Source organism: Salarias fasciatus, chromosome 20, assembly GCF_902148845.1.
Source record: "Salarias fasciatus chromosome 20, fSalaFa1.1, whole genome shotgun sequence".
NCBI lineage: Eukaryota > Metazoa > Chordata > Actinopteri > Blenniiformes > Blenniidae > Salarias > Salarias fasciatus.
Window position 1 is genome coordinate 26,734,253 of NC_043764.1, and position 6,821 is coordinate 26,741,073.

A 6,821-nucleotide genomic window follows, 5' to 3' on the forward strand; every position below is an offset into this window, starting at 1 on the left:
TCATTTTGAAAGCATCTTCAGTCTGTTCACATTCAGTTTTTCTGTTGTTCTTGTAATTTCTCCACTTCTTTTCATTCTCGTTGTGTCTGTGTGGATCTTTAATCTCTTTGTATGCATATGGGATAGACCATCAATTTTCCAGTTTTTAATTTTTTGAGATTTTGACTTGATGTATTCAGTTTAGAGCCGGGACTGTGGTCAAATTTCATCCTCGCCACATTCAGGTGAGCAAACTGTGACAGAGAATTTCTGCCACTGGTAAAGTGGACCTATGGCTACTGAAAAAATATTCATTTGATGTTAAATTTCACCTCATGCAAAGAATGACGATTGTGTTAAATTGTGCTAAATAAAAGAAGTGAAGTAAAAAAATAGTATCTTATATATCTTATCATAGTAATAATGGAGTTACATTATTTGATATCATTATAATCAGTTGCTTCCAACACTTGTTATATTTTAGAGTCTTAATCATGAGTTGAAGTGTAAATAGATCCAGATAAGAAACTGTGTCCTGTGCACAGGAGAAAATGGTTGAAGTTTGAATACATTATATGAAATTCTTACGATATCAAGTTGTCGACCAACTTGTTGACATCTGACATCTGCAACTCAACTTGCCTGATCAAAATCTAACTCTGCAAAAAACGATGACAGAAGATTGATTTTTAAGTGACAAAGAGTTTCAAAATTTAAGTCCAAATGCTGCTTCTGTCTTCGCATTCCAACACCTTGCTGCATAAAGCAGACATTTTTATCTTAGTTGTACTCAGTATAAAGACCATTTCATCTGGTAGATGACGTTGTACCTGAATTTTATCGTCATTTCAGGCACGTTTACAGAGAAAAAGTCAACAATCCCACGTGAGTGAGAAATATGAGACGGTGCAGAACCAGACTCAGAATTTATATGACTGGTTGGGTTTTAAGGGAAGGAAGAAGAGAAAAGGATTGGACAGACAGACAGAATGTGAGAAGGGAATCAAACCAATGGTTCCAACAGGGTGCGAGGATTCCCTATTCAATGCTTCTTCTTCTTCTTTTACAGCGAGAAATTGTGTTTGCCAACTCACATGACAAGACATTTTCACCACCTATAGACACCGATACAATGGTTTGTTTTCCAGAAAAGACTCTACAGCAGCTGAGAATCACTGGTTTCTCGTGAGGATCTCCATCTTTGTTTCCTGTGGACTTGAATCTGATGATGATTGTGATCAATCTCTCAAGAAGGCCCAACAAGATCTAAACCAGAGGCTCTCTGGGAACCCATCTCACTCTTTCCTCCAACATCTGGACTCTGCCGTGACCTCTCACCTCCTCTGACCGGAGTCCTCGTATGGCCGAGTGTTTGGGATGTTTGCAGGTTGAGTGTGTTGGCCGTTTGCTGGCAGTCTGTCTGTCTCTGTGAGGAAGATAAAAGTTGATCCGTCCTCCGGCGTCTCCATCCTCCGCCCGGCGCTCTGCTTCTTTATTTAGCAGCGAGCGGAGCTCCAGCGCGCCCGATCTGCTGTGATGTCAACGTGAAGGCATGGCAGCCATCCCCGCAGCAGGTTCTGTTCGATCCGGAGCTTTACCCCAGCTTTCAGCCAGGCCGCCAGCTGCTGCAGCGGTAAATATAAACCACACCGCGAACCCAGCTCTTTATGGAAGTCCTCCTGATGGGGGTCTGAATGGACCTGACCAAGGTTCCGGACGCTTCGGCCAATCAGCTTCAGGCAGGGATCACCGCTCACATTGAAAATATGTTGTGAGTGTGAGGTGTTTTCGAAAAATTTTGCATTTACATGCTGAAAACAATGTCTGTTTCCAAAGAAACGGCAGAAATGCTGAAAACCACGTGGTTGCTGTTGGTTGCATTTGTGATGAAGCCACACACACACACACACACACACACACACACACACACACACACGTATGCAGACAACAATTCAGTATGACCAATGACAATGGAGCGCACAGACATTCATATGGACAGACGACACACTTGACTCTCAACTCTAAAGCTGCCGTTGATCTTATTGTCCATCTTCTGAGAAGGAACAGAAGAACGTTCACGAAGGATGTGGTGAGCATCCAGTTTGAAGTTTTCAAAAAAGATGGGTTATTCCATATTTACACGGAGATGGAGCGTTTTCAAAAAGTTGCGCCTTTAGCGGCTCTGACCACTGTTGTAGAATGAAACAAGGCTTAAGTAATAACATGTGGAATATTGGAAGATTTAGTAACATTGGAGCAACTTTATTGACACTGCTGGATGCACGGGAACACTTCAGATCACACATATGGAAAACAAGAAGGAAACGTCTTCACACTGTTTGTATGAGACCTTTGACCTCCTGTGTTGCAGCCGCCGAGGCTGATGGTTAACGTAGTATTTGACACCCGTGAAGCACGGCTGTTGGCTGTAGTCTGATGGTCAAACCACATTTCAATTTACACTTAAATCGCAGAACGATACCGGAGCAGAAATGTTTCAGATGGCGCGAAAGTCTTCAAAGCACTGAAATGAGTGCCTGGAATTCAGTCCAGCAGAGGGCGCCAGTCTGAATCTGGAGGAAGTCAATAATAACTGCTAAGGTGAGAGCAGGTCACACTGATGTGAGAGGCAGAGCAGCAGGCGATGGTGGTCCCTGAGGACGTTAAAAACCACGACGAGTCCCACAGCTGATGCTCAGATATCAATGCTGCCAGAGCTCCTGCAACATCTGGCCTCAAGATAAAGGAGGAAGATGCTCTATAATCCAGGTGTTAGAGGAGGAAGATGCTCTATAATCTGAGATAAACTACCAACAAGCAGAGAGACCAATGCTAACACCGTTCACAGTGAGACGTCATCTGTGATGTCGTGAAGTGGATTAAATTCCATCATTAGATGTTCCTTCTCTAGGAAACACAAGTTTTGTAGCTATCAATAGAACAGCGCAATGTGTGTGTGTGTGTGTGTGTGTGTGTGTGTGTGTGTGTGTGTGTGTGTGTGTTACTCACTGTGCTGCAGGGAGTGTGTCGGTGGGTCTGGGTTCAGTTGGAGGAGCGGAGAACAGAATAAGTGGCGTTGTGGAGCATCACTTGTCTTTATAACTTCCCCGAGGAGGTCAGGGCACCGTGTGACCTCCTGCGCTGCTTCTGATTGGTCAGAAGGAGCCGGCTGGACGGTCATAAAAGGAATGTTGTAGTCGGGATGTAGGTGCTGCTGTAGTGAAGGCGGGTCACGCATCTATGTTTGGAAAATGACCGTGTGTGTGTGTGTGTGTGTGTGTGTGTGTGTGTGTGTGTGTGTGTGTGTGTGTGTGTGTGTGTGTGTGTGTGTGTGTGTGTGTGTGTGTGTACATGGCAATGGTGCTCTGACCCACTGAAAACACAACTTTCTGAAAACGTTCTGACTCCATCTCCATGGAAACGGTTGAAAACAACATTTCTGGTGCGCATGCTCACGATGGTCGTAGTAAATATTTCTTCTGCACACGAGCAGCAGATGAACAATAATGAGGTTTTCCTCCACAGCGTCACGATGCTCAGCCTGTAATCTCCTGGAATTTGGAAGTTTTATGACAGTCACAGCTGAGTGTTTACAGCATGTGTGTTTGGTTTCACTACGAAAACAAATAGCAGCCCCCACTGGTGGCTCAACATGGAAACTACATCGTTTTCAGCATTTCTGCCGTTTCCATGTAAACGAGCCTCGCTTCCAAAACGTGCAAATGTGACCGTTTTCTGAACTGTCGCCTCATCTGTTGACCTGCGGGTCAGACTGTTTCTGGAGAATAAAGTGAGTGAAAATGGTTTACTGTGTTATTTATGATGACTTTTGAAAATCTGGACTCTGAGATGTTTCTGAGGTTGTGTTTCAGTTTAGAGGGACATCTGGATCCTGCAGCCATGAGCAGTATAAATAGTTGTGGTGAATAAAGAGGTCAGGTGTTACGTGTGGGAGGATTTGGGCCTCTGTATTTGTTCAGTGGATTTCAGGCGACGGCGATCCATCTGATCTGTTATTTTTTCGGTGCCGTCCTGTGATTGGCCGCTGGGCTGCAGGTCTCACAGCTGTCGGCTCTCCGCCATAAACCTCCTGGATCAGCTTCTAAAGCCTCCTCTGTCTTCAAACCGCCTGCGTGAGGGTGAGTGATGGAGCCGGGAGCCCAGTCGAGGAAACTTCACCGCTCCGGTCGCATTAAACCCACGGGTGACGCTTGACTGACGCGCTGACGGATAAACGGCCCGTCACAGAAGAAAATCCTTCCAGATACGAGATGAAGACGTAGATCTCACACAAAGAATAAAAGTTATCACTCTCACTATGAGACGAACCACGGCTCCACAGCTGATCATGCCATGTGACCTATATTCATATTCATGGCCGCTCAGCCTCCCTGATCTGTGTTTAAATCCTGTTGGCTGCAGCTTGTGTGGCTATGCTCCTTTATGAATGAAGCTTTACCTTTTACTGCTGGACCGCCGGCACATATCTCTGGAATCACTCCATCCATCCATCCATCCATTCATCCATCCATCCATCCATCAACCACTGCATCCATCATCTCAGGATGTTTGGCATTTGGTTTTTATACCCCGTCGTACCAAAGAGCAGAACCAGCATCTCTGTCCAGATGTCAGCTCAGGAAATAATCGAACAGAAAATCCTCGAATACCATTTCTGCTCATCATGGTCGTCTCTCCATTCAGTCCCTCATATCTATACTGACCTCATGTCACCTGCGTTGCCCCTCTTCTTTAATCCAGCACCAGAATTCCTGTTTTTATAGAGTTCACAGACAATGGTATTCTCAAAGTGTTCGCAGTAATGGTTTAGTGTTCACAGTCAATGGTTTGTGTCCAGGTGTTGTTGAGTCAAATCCGTAGAAACGATTTGACAGCTGATCAACAAACCGTGGCGTTTACATCCAGAGTTTATTGGGATTAATGGTGGAGCTGCGGAGTTATTGAGCGAAGATTTAATAATGTTTAACGCGACAGAAACACAAGTTGTGTAACGCTGAAACTCACACGCCGCACTTGTGCCTGTGTTAATGCCAAAATAATGCGAGGTAAACCCACCGCACAGCACACACACACACACACACACACAAACACACACATGCAGAGAGCTCAGTAAATCTCAGAACAATGAGCCGAAGTTATAAACTTATTTTAGTTGAACTATAGAGACGCCACAGGAACCCCGAGTTAGTCCGCTCAATCCCACAATCCCCCGCTGTCACTCAGCATGACATTAACACTGCTCAACACACACACACACACACACACACACACACACACGCTTCAACAGCTGTAGATCGGCCTCTATAAGTGAATTTGTCAAACGCAGGTCAGTGGAAGGTAAAAACAGCAGCAGAAAGCAGAGCTGCTCTCGTTCTCGCTCCTGTGCTCTTTACTTCAGCATCAGCTGTAAAGCACAGGAGACTAGAGCTATAAGCAATGCTAATTTAAGGCAAAGTGGGTCCTAATTTCAGCCTCAAATCCAGAATATAACTGATGTAACTTCATCTGAACCTCACGCATGAATCAGACTGACCCACACCAGCTATGTGAACACAGTTAACCCAGGAAGCAACAACGACCTCCATGAGGCAACTCGTTACTTCTTAATCTGCAGGCATGAGACTGAATACAATACTGAAATACAGGTAAAGAAAGTAGCATTGACAGTATTGTATTATTCTGTGTAGCATATGTAGAACACACAGACACACACACACACACACACACACACACACACACACACAGTCTTGTATTTCTATCCTTGTGGGGACCGTCCATTGACTCCCATTCATGTCTAGCCCCTAACCCTGACCCTTACCCTAACCCTAACCCACACCACAATAAAGCCTAACCCTAAAGAAATGTTTTTGCACTTTTACTTTTTTCAGTAACAACAACATGGTCAAGAAAACACTGTTTCTCCTACTTAGGACCGGAAAAAGGTCCCCACAAGGCACGTCGTTTCACGTTTTGCTATCCTTGTGGGGACATTTGGCCCCAACAAGGATAGAAATACGAGAACACACACACACACACACACACACACACACACACACACACACACTGCAGGATGAGCTGAGAACAATGGCTCCTAAATATAGGCCATCATGCTCTTTTACACACAAGTTCAAAAAACACACACACAGAAATTCTAGTTTGTGCGTGTGTGTATGTGTGTACATATACATGCCTGACCTATATGATTCATTGTTCCCTACCTTGTTTCCAAGAACAGGTGATCTGAAAGTCTGTGGTACCTTTAGCCCTGTGTGTGTGTGTGTGTGTGTGTGTGTGTGTGTGTGTGTGTGTGTGTGTGTGTGTGTGTGTGTGTGTGTGTGTGTGTGTGTGGCTTTCAGGAGGATTTTGAAGCTTTGCCGTGGAGCCTTAGAGGAATGTGGACCACAGATACTGTCTCATAGCACAACAGCCTGTGTGCGTGTGTGTGTGTGTGTGTGCATGTGTGGCTGTGGGCATGCATGTGTTTGTGTGTCACTCGCTGATGGTCTTAGCTATTTTTTTTTCTGATTGCATGAAATCCTCCAGCTTCTGGCTCTGCAGCTGTTCCACCACTGACCCACTGATCCACAGAGCCAGCAGCCTTCACGGCATCGAACCGTGAAGACGACACCAGCGCTTGGCACTGCTGCTGACCTCAATGATGTCCAGTTTACTGAAGGTGACATTTGTCTTTAGAATCACACTGCACGCTTCTCCGAGAAATGCAGTGAACACACAGGATACATGTACAGAGCGTTGAGCGACCATCGCATGCTGGTTTGTGTTGGTAAAATCTGCAGAGGAATCAATGGATCTCTGCATCC